Here is a 21990-nt window from a genome sequence, read left to right as displayed (position 1 = left end):
TGGTGATAACATCACCTCCTCGCTGATGATCAGCACTGGTGCACCCCAGGGGTGTGTACTTAGCCCACTGCTCTATTCTCTATATACACATGACTATGTGGCTAAGCGTAGCTAAAATACCGTTTATAAATTTGCTGACGATACAACCATTGTTGGTTGAATCTCCGGTGGTGACAAGAGGGCATACAGGAGTGAGATATGCCAACTAGTGGAGTGGTGCCGCAGCAACAACCTGGCACTCGACGTCAGTAAGATGAAAGAGCTGATTGTGGACTTCAGGAAGGGTAAAATGAAGGAACACATACCAATCCTCATAGAGGGATCAGAAGTGGAGAGAGTGAGCGGCTTCAAGTTCCTGGGTGTCAGGAACCTGATCCCAACATGTCGATGTAGTCATAAAGAAGGCAAGACAGCGGCTATACCTTATTAGAAGAGATTTGGCATGTCAACAAATACACTCAAAAACTTGCATAGTTGTACCGTGGAGAGCATTCTGACAGGCTGCATTACTGTCTGGTATGGAGGGACTACTGCACAGGACCGAAAGAAGCTGCAGAAGGTTGTAAATCTAGTCAGCTCCATCTTGGGTACTAGCCTACAAAGTACCCAGGACATCTTTAGGGAGCAGTGTCTCAGAAAGGCAGCGTCCATTATTAAGGACTTCTTGCACCCAGGGCGTGACCTTTTCTCACTGTTACCATCAGGTAGGAGGTACAGAAGCCTGAAGGCACACACTCAATGATTCAGGAACAACTTCTTCTCCTTTACCAACTGATTCCTAAATGGACATTGAATCTTTGGGCACTACCTCACTTTTTTTTAATATACAGTATTTCTGTTTTTGCACATTAAAAAAATCTATTCAATAGACGTAATTGATTTGCTTGTTTATTATTATTATTAATTAAATTTTATTATTTATTTATTTATTTATTTGTTTATCTCTCTGCTAGATTATGTATTGCATTGAACTGCTGCTGCTAAGTTAACAAATTTCACGTCACATGCTGGTGATAATGAACCTGATTCTGATTCTTACATGTGGCTAGCCACACATATCAGATCACCCATCCTGGGCCCAGCTTTTAGATGAAATCATAAAGAAAGTGTGCCCAGTGGCTTTGCTTCCTTAGGAGGTTTGGCTTATCACCAAACACTCTAACCAACTTCTACAGATGTACTGTTGAAAGTGTCCTGTCTGGTTGCATACGGTCTGCTATGGCAATTCCAACGCCCAGAAACGCAAGAAGCTGCACAGGGAGGTGGGTTCTGCCTGATCCATCACAGGTACAGTCTTCAATACCATCCGAAGAACTTACTGAATGCATTGCCTCAAGAAGGAAACATCTATCATCATAGGTCCCCACCATCTGGATCATACCATCTACCATTCGAAGCCTCAAGTCCCACATCATCAAGTTCAAGAACAATTACTTCTCTTCAACCTTTCATTCCTTGATGAAAGTACAGTGCAATACATAATAATAAGATAGGTACTTTATTGATCACACAGGAAATTAGTACCACAGTAGCATTGTAAGTGCACAGATATACAAATATTGAAAGAGAAGTAAGAAAGAATAAAAATAGGCTGCATAAGATTTACAAGTCAAAGATTGCAAGATCACATCCCTGGCTACAGGTTGATTCACTGAAGAGCCTAGCATCACACGCAAGGTGCTGGAGGAACTCAGCAAGCCAGACAGCAGCAGCTATAGAAAAGAGTACAGTCGATGTTTTGGACCAAGACCCTTCAGCAGGACTGGAGAAAAAAAAGATGGCGAGTAAAGTTACAAGGTAAGGGGAGAGGAGGGAGAAACACAAGGTGATTGGTGAAACCAGGAAGGGAAGGGGTGAAGTAGAGAGCTGGGAAGTTGATTGGTGAAAGAGATACAGGACTGGAGAAGGGGGAGTCTGATAGGAGAGAACAGAAGGACATGGAAGAAAGAAGTGGGGAGGGTGGTGATGGGCAGGCAAGGAGATAAGGTGAGGGAGGGGAAAAGGGGATGAGTGGTGGAGTATTACCGGAAGTTTGAGAGATCGATGTTCATGCCATCAGGTTGGAGGCTACCTACATGGAACATAAGGTGTTGTTCCTCCAGCCTGTGTATGGGCTCATAACGACAGTGGAGAATGCCATGGATAGACATATTGGAATGGGAATAGGAAGTTTAATTAAAGTGGGTGGCCACTAGGAAATCCCGCTTTTTGTGGCGGATGGAGTGTAGGTGCTTGGTGAAGTGGTCTTCCAATCTACGTTGTTTCACATATCGGAATAGGAATTGTAATTAAAATGGATGGCCACTGGGAGAACCCACTTTTTACATATCGGAATGGGATCTGTTGTGATGAGGCCAACTCAGGCTGGAGGAACAACACTTTATATTCCGTCTGGGTAGCCTTCCACCTGATGGAATGAACATCAATTTTTCAAACTTCTGGTAATAGCTCATCCTCTCCTCTCCTTCACCATTCCCTATCCCCTTATCCCTCTCTCACCTCATCTTCTTGCCTGCCCATCACCTCCCTCTGCTGCTCCTCCCCCCTTTTCTTTTTCCATGGCTTCTGTCCTCTCCTATTAGATTCCCCCTTCTCCAGCCGTGTATCTCTTTCACCAAGCAACTTCTCAGCTCTTCACTTCACCCCTCACCCTGTCACAATGGCAGGACATTGGGAGCAAGGGTGGACCCAAATGCAAGACACATCATGTGAGGTTACTTAGGTTTAGTTTATTGTACGATATCAGGAGAGCAAGACAGAAGCAGGAATAGCGAACAGGATAAGGACTTAGGACTACGACTAGGCCAGGACCAAGGGTCTGGGCTTGGACTTGGAATCGGCTCCCAGAACTAGAGGAGACATGAAGAGGCTAGGGTATGGACTCCGAGCCCAAGACTGGGCAAGGACCCAGTACCTGGGTCTTGCCTCGGGCTTGGACCCCAGAACCAGGCATGGACATGACATGGGCTAAGGAGAGGAGGAACATGGAAAACAGAGCCTCGGTCTCGGAAGAGCAGGTACATGGAAACTTGGACACATACACAGAACAGAGAGCCAGGACCCCTCCTTGGTTTCAAGACATAGGGCTGGGACTCATGACATTCCGCGGGGCAACGGCAAGACGGCCTGACTTACCCCACGGAGGCAAGGACGAGACGAGACATGACTCCCTGCGGGGCAATGGCAAGACGGCCAGACTTACCCCACGGAGGCGAGGACAAGACAAGACAAGACCAACATGAATGAACACCAGACAGTACCTACCTAGCTCCGGCGATGGAACTAGACCGAAGTGCAGGTGGGGGCTGCAGACGAGGGCTAGAGTTGAGAGGGGCAGAGAAGGGATTCAGACAAGGGGGTAGGACAGGAAACACAGACCGCCAGGACCAGGACTAGGCTCAGAACTGGAAGCCGCCAGGGCCAGGACTTGACATGGTACTCGGATGCCGCCGGAGCCAGGACGTGGTGCTTGGAACCTCTGGGTAGTGCCGAGCTCTCGACTCGGCCCGGGAACAGTAGACAGCGGCTCATGATTCTCTCCGGTGGGTTAACTGACGGACCAACCTTGAAGAGGAAATTTTGCAGGCTCGCTTCGGCGAGGTAACTGGACAGGGTTGCTCCGGTGAGGAAGGGCGAATTACTGGCACTCGCTTCGGGCGGAGACAAGGCTTGCTCCGGCCAGATGACATTGGCACGTCGTGACTTTGCAGATGCTCCCGCACCGAACGGCTGAAAGCCGGAGACTATAAACTACCGGTTCAGCCGAGTGTTAATTGCCTCAAATCACCAAAGTCGAGGGACATGGGAAAACAGGGAATCAACAGTCCGGATCGTAACATAAACAAGGTAAATTTAAAGGACCCCGATCCGGACCATGACACCCCCTCCCGGTTTCACCTGTTGCCTGTGTTTCTCCCTCCCCTCCCCCACCTTTTAACTCTACTCCCCATCTTTTTTGTTCCAGTCCTGCTGAAGGGTCTCAGCCTGAAACGTTGACTGTACTCCTTTTCATAGATGCTGCTTGGCCTGCTGTGTTCCTTCAGTATTTTATGTGTGTTGCTCAGATTTCCAGCATCTGCAGATTTTCTCTTCATTACAGAGCCTGATGGCCGAAGCTAAGAATTACCTCACAGAGTGAGCGTTGGAGTAGCTCAGTTCTTTTAGTCTATTATTAAAAGTGCTCCTCTGTTCAGCCAAGGTGGCATGCAAAGGGTGAGAAACATTGTCCAGAATTGCTAGATATACCGGTGGGTCCTTTGTTCTACCACAGCCTCCAGTGTGTCCAATTTGATTCCTATAACTAATCAGTTTATTGAGCCTGCTGGCATCACCCTAAATTACAATAAGTATATTTAAAAAAGAAAAAAATAAATTAAGTAAGTAGTGGAAAAAGAGAGGGAAAAGCAATAAGGAAGTGTACATGGGTTTATTATCCATTCAGAAATCTGATGGTGGAGGGGAAGAGGCTGTTCCTGAAACATTTAATGTGTGTCTCATGTACCCTCCTTCCTGATGGTAGCAATGAGAAGGGGCATGTTGTGGGTAAGGGGGTCCTTCTTTAATCGTGGTTAACGCCTTTTTGAGGCGTCGCGTCTTGAAAATGTCCTGGATGCTGATGACTGGTGCTCGTCATGAAACTGCCTGAGTTTACAGTTTTCTGTAGTTTTTTTCTGATCCTGTGCAGTGGATTCTCCAAGAAGTTTGAAGTTCTTTGAATTGTAAAGACGGTGCCAAACTGCAATGTCCGTAGCTGTCCTGCCTGAACCTTAGTAGTGTGTTTTTTTTTAGGTTTGTCGAGCTGGTTTTGGGCGTTGCACTGAGTGTTAGGGTTAAGGGACATGGAAGAGGGGGAATTCGAAGCTGGGGCAGAAAATGAATAGTGTAGGCACGAGCCGGTGTTCAGAGTCCAGGTCAGAGCGCTCCGTGATATAAGGTTAGCAATCCCGGAGGTCGGGTGCTGAGGAGACCAGTGATCCCCAAGTCCTGGAGGTCATCCACTCCCACCCGTCACCAGGGGTTGCAGGGTCTGTACCAGTCTAAAAGTCGAAACCCGTGATCAGGAAGCCTTGGTTTCAATACCCAGACGTTGATTTCCGAAGGTCGATGTCCAGAGGTAGAAACCTGAAGGTTGAAGTCCAAGCTCTGCGGTGCCTGGGGTAGATGCCCTGGAGGCTCGGAGGCGGCCTGTTCTGCTGTTGGAGACCTGTCGGTGTGTGTTAGTGAGTGGGTGTGAAGGAGCTAGCTTTGTTGCCATTGTTGGCTTGTGTTGCCCAGGATGACCAAGGATGGGAGTTCGACATTCAGGGATATTCAATGTTCAGGAGGGATGGACATGAAAGAAAAGGAGGTGGGGTAGCATTGCTGGTTAGAGAGGAGATTAACGCAATAGAAAGGAAGGACATTAGCCGGGAGGATGTGGAATGGATATGGGTAGAGCTGCATAACACTAAGGGGCAGAAAACGCTGGTGGGAGTTGTGTACAGGCCACCTAACAGTAGTAGCGAGGTTGGGGATGGTATTAAACAGGAAATTAGAAATGTGTGCAATAAAGGAATGGCAGTTATAATGGGTGACTTCAATCTACATATAGATTGGGTTTACCAAATTGGTAAGCGTGCTGAGGAAGAGGATTGCTTGGAATGTATGCGGGATGGTTTTTTGAACCAACATATCGAGGAACCAACTAGAGAGCAGGCTATTCTAGACTGGGCATTGAGCAATGAGGAAGGGTTAATTAGCAATCTTGTCGTGAGAGGCCCCTTGGGTAAGAGTGACCACAATATGGCAGAATTCTTCATTAAGATGGAGAGTGACATAGTTAATTCAGAAACAAAGGTTCTGAACTTAAAGAAGGGTAACTTGGAAGGTATGAGACGTGAATTAGTTAAGGTAGACTGGCAAATGACACTTAAAGGGTTGACAGTGGATATGCAATGGCAAGCATTTAATGATCGCATGGATGAACTACAACAATTGTTCATCCCAGTTTGGCAAAAGAATAAATCAAGGAAGGTAGGCACCTGTGGCTGACGAGGGAAATTAGGGATAGTATCAATTCCAAAGAAGAAGCATACAAATTAGCCAGAAAAAGTGGCTCACCTGAGGACTGGGAGAAATTCAGAGTCCAGCAGAGGAGGACAAAGGGCTTAATCAGGAAGGGGAAAAAAGATTATGAGAGAAAACTGGCAGGGAACATAAAAACTGACTGTAAAAGCTTGTATAGATATGTGAAAAGAAAAAGATTGGTTAAGACAAATGTAGGTCCCCTACAGACAGAAACAGATGAATTGATTATGGGGAGAAAGGACATGGCAGACCAATTGAATAATTACTTTGGTTCTGTTTTCACTAAGGAGGACATAAATAATCTTCTGAAGTAGTAGGGGACAGAGGGTCCAGTGAGGTGGAGAAACTGAGGGAAATACATGTTAGTAGGGAAGTGGTGTTAGGTAAATTGAAGGGATTAAAGGCAGATAAATCCCCAGGGCCAGATGGTCTGCATCCCAGAGTGCTTAAAGAAGTAGCCCAAGAAATAGTGGATGCATTAGTGACAATTTTTCAAAACTCTTTAGATTCTGGACTAGTTCCTGAGGATTGGAGAGTGGCTAATGTAACCCCACTTTTTAACAAAGGAGGGAGAGAGAAACCGGGGAACTATAGACCGGTTAGCCTAACATCGGTGGTGGGGAAACTGCTGGAGTCAGTTATCAAGGATGTGATAACAGCACATTTGGAAAGCAGTGAAATGATCGGACAAAGTCAGCATGGATTTGTGAAAGGAAAATCATGTCTGACGAATCTCATAGAATCTTTTGAGGATGTAATTAGTAGAGTGGATAGGGGAGAACAGGTGGATGTGATATATATGGATTTTCAAAAGGCTTTTGACAAGGTCCCACACAGGAGATTAGTGTGCAAACTTAAAGCACATGGTATTGGGGGTATGGTATTGATGTGGATAGAGAATTGGTGGCAGACAGGAAGCAAAGAGTGGGAATAAACGGGACCTTTTCAGAATGGCAGGCAGTGACTAGTGGGATACTGCAAGGCTCAGTGCTGGGACCCCACTTGTTTACAATACATATTAATGACTTAGATGAGGGAATTAAATGCAGCATCTCCAAGTTTGCGGATGACACGAAGCTGGGCGGCAGTGTTAACTGTGAGGAGGATGCTAAGAGGATGCAGGGTGACTTGGATAGGTTAGGTGAGTGGGCAAATTCATGGCAGATGCAATTTAATGTGGATAAATGTGAGGTTATCCACTTTGGTGGCAAAAACAGGAAAACAGATTTTTATCTGAGTGGTGGCTGATTAGGAAAAGGGGAAGTGCAACGAGACCTGGGTGTCATTATACACCAGTCACTGAAAGTGGGCATGCAGGTACAGCAGGCGGTGAAAAAGGCGAATGGTATGCTGGCATTCATAGCAAGAGGATTCAAGTACAGGAGCAGGGAGGTACTACTGCAGTTGTACAAGGCCTTGGTGAGACCACACCTGGAGTATTGTGTGCAGTTTTGGTCCCCTAATCTGAGGAAAGACATCCTTGCCATAGAGGGGGTACAAAGAAGGTTCACCAGATTGATTCCTGGGATGGCAGGACTTTCATATGATGAAAGACTGGATACTCTCTGGAATTTAGAAGATTGAGGGGGGATCTTATTGAGACGTATAAAATCCTAAAGGGATTGGACAGGCTAGATGCAGGAAGATTGTTCCCGATGTTGGGGAAGTGCAGAACGAGGGGTCACAGTTTGAGGATAAAGGGGAAGCCTTTTAGGACTGAGATTAGGAAAAAACTTCTTCACACAGAGAGTGGTGAATCTGTGGAATTCTCTGCCACAGGAAACAGTTGAGGCCAGTTCATTGGCTATATTTAAGAGGGAGTTAGATATGGCCCTTGTGGCTAAAGGGATCAGGGGGTATACGGGGGAAGGCTGGTACAGGGTTCTGAGTTGGATGATCAGCCATGATCATACTGAATAGTGGTGCAGGCTTGAAGGGCCGAATGGCCTACTCCTGCACCTATTTTCTATGTTTCTATGTTTCTATGAACATCGTGGGCATGCATCAGAATGTGTTGCAACATTTGTTAAATAAAAGTTATTAGATGTGTTAGTTACACACACAAAATGCTGGAGGAACCCAGCAGGCCAGGCAGCATCTGTGGAAAAGAGTACAGTTGGCATTTCGGGCCGAGGCAAGACTGGAATAAAAGATGAGGAGCCAGAGTAAGAAAGTGTATTAGTTGTAAATGCAAATGATGCATTTCACTTTGTTTCCATGTACATGTGATAAATAAATCTGAATCTTTAATCTGGAGTTCTGAATTGATGTATACACTTGGCAAGTCCAACAAAAATGATCAGTGATTTATGATTGGATTAAAGATACTGGCGAAGGAGAGCAACTTCAAGATATTTTCATTTCAGTCTGGGTTTGGTTGACAGGCGAACTAATTGAGGCAAGAATTTAGACAAGCTCAATATTTGAGAGGGCAAGTGAGATGGTCTCCTCCAGGAACACGTGAACAATGTGAGGTAGTTTCATGTGAGGTTTGATTGCAGAGTGTGCGGCTTTACTCTGTGCAAGAGGGAGGCAATGGCAGCAACCTCCATCTTTGCCCATTGTGACATGTTCTATGGTAAGAGAGAGTGTCTTCAGCTGTCGATCACTGGGTCACAAGGAACTGAAAGACTGCAATAACCAGGCAATTATGGTGGAGGGTAACCATGGAGTATTTGTGACTCGGATGCTGCGAGCACTCAGCACACCTTTAGAAATGAATGGTGTCTTCACGTTGTAGGGTCAGGGACTGGTGAGGTCCTGCATGGTGCATTAAGGCTATAGGCCACAGCTGCCCACCGCTCTGGTCCAAAATCGGGAATGCCTTAGTTCAGACCTTCTATTCCACTATGTACTTAAATACCTTTACATCATTAACATCCTTTTGTAAGGTTATCAATTCAAATCCTATTTATACTGTTTCTCCCCAAGGGATTACCTGATTTGTACATTACCTTAAGCATTTAGTGTTTCCTGTTAGTCCTGACCTCAGACCAAGAGAGAAAACAAACTAACCTTTCAACTGAAACCCTTAAAAGTCCAATTATATCATTTTTTAATCTTCTGTATCCTTGGAAATAACAAGCTGCTCTGTTATTAGCTCTCATAATTTAACCCTTCAAGGCCTGGTAACATTCTACTTTATACATCTCTCATGGCCAAAACATTCTGTCAGTTATGAAGGCCAGAGTAGTATGGATATGGCTAAACTTGAACTTTGGTGTTGTGTATATATGTGTATGGCGCCTCAGAGATTACTCGACACATTGTACTCTGAGGTTGCTGATCAGTTGAGAAGGTGTTTATTGTCTTATGCACCGGTACATGTATGCAGAGGTGCAGAGGTGCAATGAAAAACTTGCTTGCAACAGCCTTATGGGCATTTGTTTGTTTACTTAGCGAAAGAGTGCGGAGTGGGGCCTTCGACCCAGCAACCCCACAAGCCTAATTAATCCTAACCTAATCACGGGACAATTTACAATGGCCAATTAATCTACATGGTACGTACTTGGACTGCGGTGGTGGTGGTGGTGGGGGGGAACAGAGCACCTGGGGAAAACTCACGCATTCCACTGGGAGGACATAGCGAGACGGTCTACAGAATGGTGCTGGAATGGACCTCTGAACTCCGGAATGCCTCAAGCTGTAATAATCGCTACGCTGGTGTGGTGCCACGTATAATGTTATATTGCCTCATATAAGCACCATTCACAAGTAAAGCAATTTGCACAATTTTTACAATACAGATCAATAAAAAAGACCAAATCCATTTTAGTACAGAGTGTTGCTAAACTGCATTGTTTATAGTTTTTCTGGTTGGTTCAAGAACTGAATGGTTGAAGGCAAGTAGCTATTCTTGAATCGGGTGGTGTAGGACTTGAGTAAGTATAGATCTGATTGTCGTGGTTCATGTGGCACCAATGACATAGGAAGAACAAGCAAAGAGGTTCTGCCGAGAGAATTTGAGCAGCTAGGGACTAAATTAAAATGCAGAACAAAAAAAGGTAATCATCTCTGGATTGTTACCTTAGTCACCTGCAGATTGGCATAGGCTTACTGAGATCAGAGTGCTGAATGCATGGCTCAAAGATTGGTGTGAGGCAAGTGAGTTTAAATTCATGGGATATCGGCAGCAGTTTTGGGAAAGGAGGAGCTGTTCTGATGGGATGGGCTCGATCTGATTCATACTGGGACCAGGGTTCTAGTGAATTGCATACAGCAACTAGGACTGTGGATAGTGTTTTGAATGAAATACTACGTGAGGATGGGGTTGATACCTTGAAAAAGTAAAAGGGAAAGACGGTGCATGAGAGCTTAAGGAAATCTCTATAATAATAAATAAGGTAAAAAGTTCAGAAAAGGTTAAGAATTTAACTTCAGGTAACATGGAGACAAATTGAAAAGGGTGGTGAAAACTGAAGGTTTTATATTTGGAGTCATGGAGGCTGAAGGTGTTTTGTTTGAATGCACACAATATACGTAATAAGGTAAATTATCTTCAAGTGCAATTGGAAATTTGCAAGTATGTTGTGAGAATAACTAGGCAAAAGATCACAGTTGGGAGCTTAACATCTAAGGATGCACATCATATTGAAAGGACAGGTAGGTAGGCAGAGGGGGTGGTGTGGCTTTGTTGGTTTAAGTGACATAGGATGAGAGTTATGTATAAGGCTCTGACCATAGTTAGGATGTGAGTTACAAATTACAATGGGAGACTGACAAGATATGTAAAAAGGGTAACGTTACAAAGGTCATGGGGGATTTCATTATGTACAGCAGATAGATTGGAAAAATCAGGTTGGTATTGGATCCCAAGGGAAGAAAATTGCAAAATGCCTATGAGATGGCTTTTTAAAGCAGCTTATAATTGAGTCTACTAGGGAAAAGGCAAATCTAGATTGGGTCTTGTGTAATGAGCCAGATGTGATTAGGGAGATTAAGGTAAAGGAACCTTTAGGAGCCATTGATCATAATACAATATAATTCACCCAGAGTCTGAGAGGGAGAAGCTAAAATCTGTTGTATATAGTGGAGTAAAGAGAATTACAGAGGCATGAGAGAAGATCTGGCCAAAGTTGATTGAAAGGGGACACTAGCAAGGATGATGGTAGAGCAGCATTTTTTGGAGTATGTGGGAGCAATTGAGGATGAAAGATTTGTTCATCCCAAAGAAAAAGCATTCTAAATGGAGGATGAGGGAACCATAGCTGACAAGGGAAATCAAAGACAGCATAAAAGCAAAAGAGAGGGCATACAATATAGCAAAAATTAGTGGGAAGTTTGGAACTTTAAAAAAAACTAACAGAAGGCAACAAAAAAGCAATAAAAAGAGAAAAGATAAAATATGAAGGTAAGATAAATGATATGAAAGACTTTTTTCGGATATAAAAAGAATAAATGAGAGTCAAGAGTTGAACATTGGACCACTGGAAAATTATGATCGTAATGGGGAACAAAGAAATGGAAGACAAACTGAATAAATATTTTGCATCAGCGCTCATTGTAGAAGGCACCAGAAATAGGCCAGAAATTTGAGTGCATCAGGGGTGCAGAAGTGAGTGCAGCTACTATTGCTAAGGAGAAGGTGCTCATGAAGCTGCAAGGTCTGAAGGTAGATAAGTCACCTGGACCAGATAGAGTCCACCCTAGAGTTCTGAAAGAGGTAGATGGAAAGATTGTAGATGTGGTAGTACTGATCTTTCAAGAATTGTTATTTTCTGAGTTGGTTTCTGAGCACTGGAAAATTGCAAATGTCACAACACTCTTTAAGAAGGGAGAGAGACAAAAAACAGATATTATAGGCCATTTAGCCTGACTTCAGTGGTTGTGATGATGTTGGAGTTGATCCTTAAGGATGTGGTTTTGGGTTACTTGGAGGCACATGATAAAGTAGACCAACGTCAGTATGGTTTCCTTAAGAGGAAATTTTGCCTTGATAAATCTTTGGAGTTTGTTGAGTAACTAACAGGCAGGGTAGTCAAAGGAGAGTCAGTGGATGTTGCTGACTTGGATTTTCAGAAGGCTTTTGACAAGGTGCTATACATGAGACTGCTTAACAAGGTAAGAATTCATAGTATTACATGGACAGACGATAGGCTGACTGGCAGGAGGCAAAGACTGGGAATAAAGGGGGGCCTTTCCTGGTTGTCTGCCAGTGACTAGCGGTATTCCACAGGGGTCTGTGTTGGGTCCGCTACTTTTCATGTTATATGTTAATGATCTGAATGATGGAATTGATGGCATTATCTGTGTGCTATTGAGAGGGTTCAATAAAACTGAAACTTCCTTCTCATGATTCCTGACAGTAATGACCAGACAGCTGCTGTAACAAGTTATGCAGATCACATTTTAACATAACAAACAGTGAAATCAGCCCAAACAATATTTCAAAGCTAATCTTTTCCATTTTTTGCTGTGTTTTGGAATCTGGGGGTGTCCGATGGGACACTGGGACAAATTGCAGCAGCTATTCAGAGGATGGAATCAAGATGAACAAGTTTTAAGCATCCATCTATTTATTGTATGTGTAACGTACAGATGGATGCCTAATCAGGCGAATAATCTCCCTTAAATTCCTTAATTATTTCAGCTAACAATTTATTTTGTGGAATCTGATGGCAGGCATAAATACTCCACACTTTACTGCTTTAGTTAATTTTTCAAAAATTCAAATTTATTTGTTAGACACAGCCAACCTTTTAAAATCTATGCTGACTTTCTAATCAGCTCATGTTTTTCTCAATACTCAGCCACCCCATCCTTGTAGTCAAAAGTTTATTTCTGACGAATGTTGGATTAACAGATCTCATGTTCTTGTTCTCATCCTCCTCAACTTTCTGAAATAATGGAATTGTCTGTATCATGGTAAAATCCAATTCTCAGATAAGTAAAGTTGTGAAACATTTTGGCTAAAGCAGCTGCAGATTTCTAGTCTACCTTTGGGACTGGTGATATGCCATTTTTAATGCTTTTATTTAAAAATGAAAGCATTAAGATAATATTATATGGTTAAAATTGATATAATAAAGCAATCTTAATTAAGAAAAACAAAGTTTCTTTACTATTTTACCAATAGCTGTTTCTTTCTATTTATTTCAGTTGGTTTATTTAGTGTTCTCTCAATTTATTTGGGCCAGTCTTTTACTTGAAGCCAGCAGATTGGCTCAGATTTACCACCTTTTAAGCATTTAATTGAGTAGAAACTTGGGACTTCTCAGTGCAATCTATGCTCCAGTTAACCATAAGCCCTAGAACACACCTGTTAAATTGCCTTGTAATGGTTGGAGCGAAACAGCTGTGGAGGGAGGAAATGGTAAATAGACACATTTATTTTGTTTAATTTTGTTAGTTTAAACATATCTACTTTTTTCAGTGTTTCAATTTTTAAAAATTGTACCAATTTATTTTTCCTTTAATTGAAAGAAATTGTACCAGTCTTCTTAAATTATGGTTATGAAAGATTTCCATTAACATATGGGAAAAAAAATCAGCTTTGACAGCCAGTGAACCTGGAGCAGGCTGTTACAGAATGCCAAAGTCTTTCTGGGAGTAAAGCTGCTGAGAGAGGCCCTGTGCTCTATACATGCTGGGATTCACTAATTGGCTGGGAGTTGACATCCCAATGGAAAACTGTGCCGACACCATGCTGGAGTATGCTCTGGAGGATGGTCAATGGAAGATCTAAGCCATCAATCAGTTTCCTTGGGATTCAGGCATATTTTCCTTTTTATTGACTGAAGAATGAGATGATGTAATTATTCAGTAAGCCTGCTATTTCCTCATTTCATTGCACAATAGTATCAGTATCCATTTATAAGAAGAGTCTGTACAAGCTGGTTTATTCTTCCAGTTAAGAATAAATAAAATATTCATCAATAGATTCCTCCCAAGTTTTTTATTCCCTTTTCTAGCTATTGTCAATGTTTTTGTCTTAATTTATAATTTATATAATTCAACTGCATACAAGCAAGCTATTCTGCTTAATATGCACGTGCTGGAACTTTGAAAATGGTCTCTAACATAGTCCTACATCCCCACACTCTGTAAATTTGTTATCTTCAAGTAGATGTTCAATTATCTTTGCAAAGTTATTATGCCACTTTATTTCACGTTCTTGCTATCTAAAGCCTCTTTGAGAGGAAATAAATCTCCATTTTCCTCATTCTTTGTAGGTTGCTTTGTTTTATGATTATACAGCCACGGAAATAATTTGGCTGTACTTGCTCCATCAAAGCTCAATATAAGACCATAAAACATAGGAGCAGAATTAGGCCATCTAGCCCATCGAGTTTGCTTCGCCATTCAATCATGGCTGATTCTTTTTCCTATCTTCTCCTTAACCCCAGTACCCAGCCTTCTCCCCGTAACCTTTGATGTCATGTCCAATCAAGAACCTATCAATCTCTACCTTAAATACACCCAACGACCTGGCCTCCACAGCTGCACGTGGCAACAAATCCCACAAATCCACCATCCTTTGGCTGAAGAAATTTCTCCGCATCTCTGTTTTGAAAGGGCGCCCTTCCATCCTGAGGCTGTGCCCTCTTGTCCTAGACTCTCCCACCATGGGAAACATCCTTTCCACATCCATTCTGTTAAGGCCTTTCAACATTTGAAAGGTTTCACTGAGATCCCCCCTCATCCTTCTGAATTCCTGCAAGTACAGACCCAGAGCCATCAAATGTTCCTCATATGATAACCCTTTCATTCCTGGAATCATCCTTGTGAACCTCCTCTGGACCCTCTCCAATGCCAGCACATCTTTTCTAAAATGAGGGCCCCAAAACTGTTCACAATACTCAAGGTAGGGCCTCACCAGTGTCTTATAAAGCCTCCAGTATCACATTCTTGTTCTTGTATTCTATACTTTTATACTTTATACTTTATTGTCACCAAACAATTAGTACTAGAACGTACAATCATCCCAGCGATATTTGATTCTGCGCTTCACACTCCCTGGATTATAAATATCAAATATTAAAAATATTATAAATAGTTAAAATTAGTAAATATTAAAAAATTAAATTATAAATCATAAATAGAAAATAGAAAGATGAGAAGTAAGGTAATGCAAAAAAACCGAGAGGCAGCTCTGGATATTTGAAGGGTACAGCCTAGATCCGGGTCAGGATCCGTTCAGCAGCCTTATCACAGTTGGAAAGGAGCTGTTCCCAAATCTGGCAGTATGAGTCTTCAAGCTCCTGAGCCTTCTCCCAGAGGGAAGAGGGACGAAAAGTGTGTTGGCTGGGTGGGTCGTGTACTTGATTATCCTGGCAGCACTGCTCTGACAAAGTGCGGTATAAAGTGAGTCCACGGACGAAAGATTGGATTGTGTGATGTGCTGCGCCGTGTTCACGATCTTCTGCAGCTTCTTTCGGTCTTGGACAAGACAACTTCCATACCAGGTTGTGATGCACCCTAGAAGAATGCTTTCTACGGTGCATCTATAAAAATTAGTGAGGGTTTTAGGGGACAGGCCAAATTTCTTTAGTTTTCTCAGGAAGTAAAGGTGCTGGTGGGCCTTCTTGGCAGTGAACTCTGCTTGGTTGGACCAAGTCAGGTCATTTGTGATATTGACCCCGAGGAACTTAAAGCTCTTGACCTGTTCCACTTGCACACCACCGATGTAAATTGGGTCATGCGGTCCGCTACTCCTTCTGAAGTCAACAACCAATTCCTTTGTTTTGCTCACGTTGAGGGATAGGTTATTGTCTTTGCACCATGCCACCAGGTTCTTAATTTCCTCTCTGTACTCAAACTCATCATTACCCGAGATACGGCCTACAATTGCTGTGTCATCAGCAAACTTAAATTTTGAGTTTGATGGAAATTTGGCTACGCAATCATGGGTGTACGGTGAGTACAGCAGGGGGCTGAGTACACAGCCTTGTGGGGCACTGGTGCTCAGAGTGATTGTAGAGGAGAGCTTGTCCCCTATTTTTACAGCCTGGGTCCTGTCTGTGAGGAAGTTGAAGATCCAGCTGCAGATCTGAGTGCTAAGGCCCAGGGTTCCGGAGCTGAGGAATCAGTTTATTTGGAATGATGGTATTAAAGGCAGAGCTGTAGTCAATGAAAAGGAGCCTTACGTATGCATCTTTATTCTCCAGGTGTTCTAAGGAGGAACGTCGGGCCAGAGAGATGGCATCTGCCGTTGACCTGTTGCTCTGGTAGGTGAATTGCAAAGCATCAAGGTTGACTGGTAGGCTGTGGTTGATGTGTGCCATAACCAATCTCTCGAAGCACTTCATAGCAATTGATGTCAGAGCCACAGGTCGATAGTCATTCAGGCATGCCACCTTGCTCTTCTTCAGCACTGGGATTATCATTGCCTTCTTAAAACACGAGGGGATCTTAGACTGAAGCAAGGAGCAGTTGAAGATGTCAGCAAACACTCCAGCTAGCTCGCTTGCAGAGGCCCAGAGAACCCATCCCGGGACGCCATCTGGGCCCGTCGCCTTCCTTGGATTTATCTTCAGGAAGGCCCTTCTAATGTCCTCCTCGGTGATGATGAATCTCGATGCAACCAGGCCTGGTTCATCCAGAGGGAGCGGGACGCTCCTCTTCTGTTTGAATCTTGCGTAGAATACGTTAAGTTCGTCAGGAAGAGAAGCGCCACAGTTATTGATATTCCCAGCCTTTTCTTTGCGCCCAGTGATTTCATTTAGACCCTGCCATAGTCTACTGGCATCCCTTTGGTTAGCCTGGGCTTTCAACTTGGCTCGATATTGCCTCTTGGCACCCTTAATGGCTTTCCAGAGTTCACACCTGGATTCCGTGTAGCAACTGGTATCCCCAGACCTAAAGGTCGCAGCTCTAGCCTTTAAAAGGGACTTGACCTCATAATTCATTCAAGGTTTCCAGTTAGGGAATACCCGGAGACACACAGTCCTCCGTGCATTTCCAAATAAAGTCCATGACAGCTGAGACATACTCATTGAGGTTAGCTGCCGAGTCCTTAAATACTAACCAGTCCACCGATTCAAAGCAGTCACGGAGGACCTCATCTGTTTCCTCCGTCCAACGCGACACTACTTTTGACACCGTGACAACCCGTTTCAGTTTGTAAGCCAGGAGGAGGAGTACGGCCTGATGGTCCGATTTTCCGAAGTGAGGTCGTGGGACGGAACGGTAGGCATCCTTGACTGCCATGTAGCAGTGGTCAAGTATATTCGGGCCACTAGTGGGGCAGGAGACATGTTGGTATAACTTTGGCAGCGCCTTTCTGAGGTTGGCCTGGTTAAAGTCTCTGGCTGTAATGAGCAAAGCCTCCAGATACCTGGTCTCAAGTTCACTGATGTTGGTATACAGTATGTTCAGAGCACACTGCACGTCCACCTGGGGGGGAATGTAGACCGCTGTCACTATGACCGAGATGAATTCCCGTGGCGGATAGTAGGGACGACACTTCACCGACAGGTGTACCAGGTCCGGGCTGCAGGAGCTTGTCAGTGCCACTGTGTCCGAGCACCACGCAATGTTGATCAGTAGGCAGACACCACCTCCCCTCGTCTTGCCCGAAGATGCTGTGCGGTCCATCCAATAGATCAAAAATCCCTCCGGTCGGATGGCACAGTCGGGGGGTGGCAGGGGACAGCCAGGTCCCGGTGAAACAGAATACACAGCAGTTCTGCATCTCCCTGCAGTAGGTGAGTCTCCCTTTAAGATCATCCACCTTGTTCTCTATGGCTTGCACATTAGCTAGTAGGATGGTGGGCACAGGGACCCTGAAACCCTTCAGCTTCAATCTGACCAGCAGCCCAGCTCTTCTGGACCTCTTGAAACGAATGCTAACATGGCATTTGCCTTCCTTACCATTGTCTCAACCTGCAGATAACCTTCAGGGTGTTCTGCACAAGGATTCACAAGTCCCTCTGCATCTCAGATTCCTGGATTTTCTCCCCGTTTATAAAATAGTCCACATGTTTATTTCTGCTACCAAAGTGCATGACCATGCATTTTACAGCATTGCATTTTATTTACCACTTTCTTGCCCATTCTTCCAATCTGTCTAAGTACTTCTGCAGCCTTCCTGTTTCCTCAATACTACCTGCCCCTCCACCAATCTTCATATCATCTGCATACTTGGCAACAAAGCCATCGATTCCATCATTTAAATCATTTATATACAGCATAATAAGAAGTGGTCCCAACACCAATCCCTGCGGAACACCACTAGTCACTGGCAGCCAACCAGAAAAGGATTCTTTTATTCCCACTCACTGCCTCCTACCAATCAGCCAATGCTCTAACCGTGTCAGTAACTTTCCTGTAATGCTAAGGGCTCTTAACTTGGTAAGCAGCCTCATGTGTGGCACCTTGTCAAAGAGCTTCTGAAAGTCCAAATATACATCAACTGCATCCCCTTTATCTATCCTATTTGTAATCTCCTCAAAGAATTCCAACAGATTTGTCAAGCAGGATTTTCCCTGAAGGAACCCATGCTGACTTTGTACTATCCTGTCCTATGTCACTAAATACTCCATCACCTCATCCTTAACAATTGACTCCAACACCTTCCCAACCACTGAGGTCAGGCTAACTTGTCTATAATTTCCTTTCTGCTGCCTTCCTCTTTTCTTAAAGAGTGGAGTAACATTTGCAATTTTCCAGTCCTCTGGCACCATGCCAGACTCCAATGATTTTTGAAAGATCATTTCTAATGCCACCATAATCTTTAACGTTACCTCTTTCAGAACTCCAGGATGCAGTTTATCTGGTCCAGGTGACTTATGTACCTTTAGGTCTTTCAGCTTTTTGAGCACCTTCTCTCTTGTAACAGTAACTGCACGCACTTCTCTTCCTTCACACACTACAACATCTGGCATACTGCTAGCGTCTTCCACAGTGAAGCTGATGCAAAATACTCATTTAGTTCAGCACCCATCTCCTTGTCCCCCATTATTATTTTTCCTGCCTCATTTTCTAGCGGTCCTATATCCAGTGTTATTTCTCTTTTCTTTTTAACATACCTGAAAAAACTTTTACTATCCACTTTGATATTATTGGCTAGCTTACTTTCGTTGTTCATCTTTTCCTTTCTAATATTTTTAGTTGCTTTCTGTAGGTTTTTAAAAACTTCCCAATCCTCTATCTTCTCACTAATTTTTGCTTTGTTGTATGCCCTTTCTTTTGCTTTTACAATAGCTTTGACTTCCCTTGTCAGCCACAGTTGTACTGTTTCACCATTTGAGTATTTCTTCATTTTTGGAATACACATATCCTGCATCTTCCTCATTTTTCCCAGAAATGCCAGCCATTGCTGCTCTTCTGACATCCCTGCCAGCAGCTCCTTCCAATTTACTTTGGCCAACTGCTCTCTCATACCACTGTAATTTCTCTTACTCCACTGAAATACTGCTACGTCAGACTTTACTTTCTCCCTATCAAATTTCAAGTTCAACACAATCATATTGCGATCACTGGTTCCTAAGGGTTCTTTTACCTTAAGCTCCCTATTCGCCTCTGGTTCATTACATAACACCCAATCCAGTTTAGCTGATCCCCTAGTAGGCTCAATGACAAACCGCTTTAAAAAGCTATCTCTTAGGCCTTCAACAAACTCACTCTCTTGAGATCCATTACCAACCTGATTTTCCCAATCGATCTGCATGTTAAAATCTCCCATGACTACCATCACATTGTACTTTTGACTCGCCTTTTCTATTTCCTGTTGTAACCTGTGGTCCACCTCCCAGCCACTGTTGGGAGGCCTGTATATAACTGCCATCAACGTCCTTTTACTCTTGCAGTTTCTTAACTCAACCCACAAGGATTCAACATCTTCCAATCCTATGTCACATCTTTCTACTGATTTGACGCCTTCTTTGGCAGTAGAGCAACACCACCCCCTCTGCCTTCTTTCCTATCTCTCCAATATAACGTGTAACCTTGGACATTCAGCACCCAACTACAACCATCCTTCAACCATGATTCAGTGAGGGCCACAACATCATACCCGGCAATCTGTAATATTGCAACAAGATTATCCACCTTATTTCTTATACTAAACGCATTTAGATACAACACCGTATTTGCTATCCTTTCTGATTCTGCATCCCTAATGTTTTGATACTCAGCCTGTTGGCTGCATCTAAGTCCCATTACCTGCCTGCCCTTCCTGACAATCTGACTGCACACTATCTTTACTTTTTTACCATCCGTCCTATCCCGAGTCCCTTCACTCCAGTTCCCACCCCACTGCCAAGTTAATTTAAACCCTTCCCAACAGCTCTAACAAACCTGCCCATGAGAATATTAGTTCCCCTCGGGTTCAGGTGTAACCCATCACTTTTGAACAGGTCATACCTCCCCTAGAAGAGATCCCAATTATCCAAGAACCTGAAGCCCTGCCCCCTGCACCAACTTCTCAGCCATGCATTTATCTGCCAAATCATCCTGTTTCTACCAGGGAGATCCTGCTTCTCAGCTTCCTACCTAGCTCTCTAAATTCTCTTTTCAGGACCTCATTGCTTTTCCTTCCTATGTCATTGGTACCAATACTGTATGAACCAAGGCATCTGGCTGCTCCCCCTCGCTCTCCAAAATATTGTTTTCTAAAGGAAAATGCTTCCCACTTCCAGTCTCTCAACATCTTTGATTTCTCTTCATTTTTTTATTCATTCATTTATGGGATGTGGGCATCACCAGCTAAGCTGGCATTTATTGCCCATCCCTAGTTGCCCTTGAGAAGATGGTGATGAGCTGCCTTCTTGAACCACTGCAGTCCCTGAGGCAATTCTGTGGACGCAGTCCAGAGACCCGGATGGTAGTTTGCCTCCCTGGTGCCAGGGTCTGGGATATTCCTGATTGCGTCCAAGATATCCTGAAGTGGGAGGGTGAGGAGCCAGAGGTTGTGATACATATAGGTACCAATGACATAAGTAGGAAAAGGGAAGAGGTCCTGAAAGGAGAATATAGGGAGTTAGGAAGGGAGTTGAGAAAAAGGACCGCAAAGGTAGTAATCTTGGGATTCCTGCCTGTGCCATGTGACAGTGAGAGTAAGAATGCAATGAGGTGGAGGATAAATGCGTGGCTGAGGGATTGGAGCAGGGGCAGGGATCCAAGTTTTTGGATCATTGGGATCTCTTTTGGCGCAGGTGTGACCTGTACAAAAAGGACGGGTTACACTTGAAACCTAGGGGGACCAATATCCTGGCGGGGAGATTTGCGAGGGCTACTGAGGTGACTTTAAACTAGAATGGTTGGGGGGTGGGAATCAAATTAAAGAGACTAGGAGAGAGGAGGTTAGTTCACAACAGGGGGATGGGAACAAGTGCAGAGAGACAGAGGGGTGTAAAATGAGGGTAGAAGCAAAAAGTAGTAAGGTGAAAAGTAAAAGTGGCAGGCTGGCAAATCCAGGGCAAAAATCAAAAAGGGCCACTTTTCAACATAATTGTATAAGGGCTAAGAGTGTTGTAAAAGTGAGTCTGAAGGCTTTTTGTGTCAATGCAAGGAGCATTCGTAACAAGGTGGATGAATTAAAAGTGCAGATTGTTATTAATGAATATGATATAGTTGGGATCACAGAGACATGGCTCCAGGGTGACCAAGGATGGGAGTTCGACATTCAGGGATATTCAATATTCAGGAGGGATAGACATGAAAGAAAAGGAGGTAGGGTAGCATTGCTGGTTAGAGAGGAGATTAACACAATAGAAAGGAAGGACATTAGCCGGGAGGATGTGAATCGATATGGCTAGAGCTGCATAACACTAAGGGGCAGAAAATGCTGGTGGGAGTTATGTACTGGCCACCTAACAGTATTAGTGAGGTTGGGGATGGTATTAAACAGGAAATTAGAAATGCGTGCAGTAAAGGAACAGCAGTTATAATGGGTGACTTCAATCTACATATAGATTGGGTGAACCAAATTGGTAAGGGTGCTGAGGAAGAGGATTTCTTGGAATGTATGCGGGATGGTTTTTT

Source organism: Mobula hypostoma, chromosome 1 (assembly GCF_963921235.1).
Source record: "Mobula hypostoma chromosome 1, sMobHyp1.1, whole genome shotgun sequence".
NCBI lineage: Eukaryota > Metazoa > Chordata > Chondrichthyes > Myliobatiformes > Myliobatidae > Mobula > Mobula hypostoma.
The sequence above is the reverse complement of the archived record's forward strand: the minus strand, read 5'-3'. Positions refer to the sequence as shown.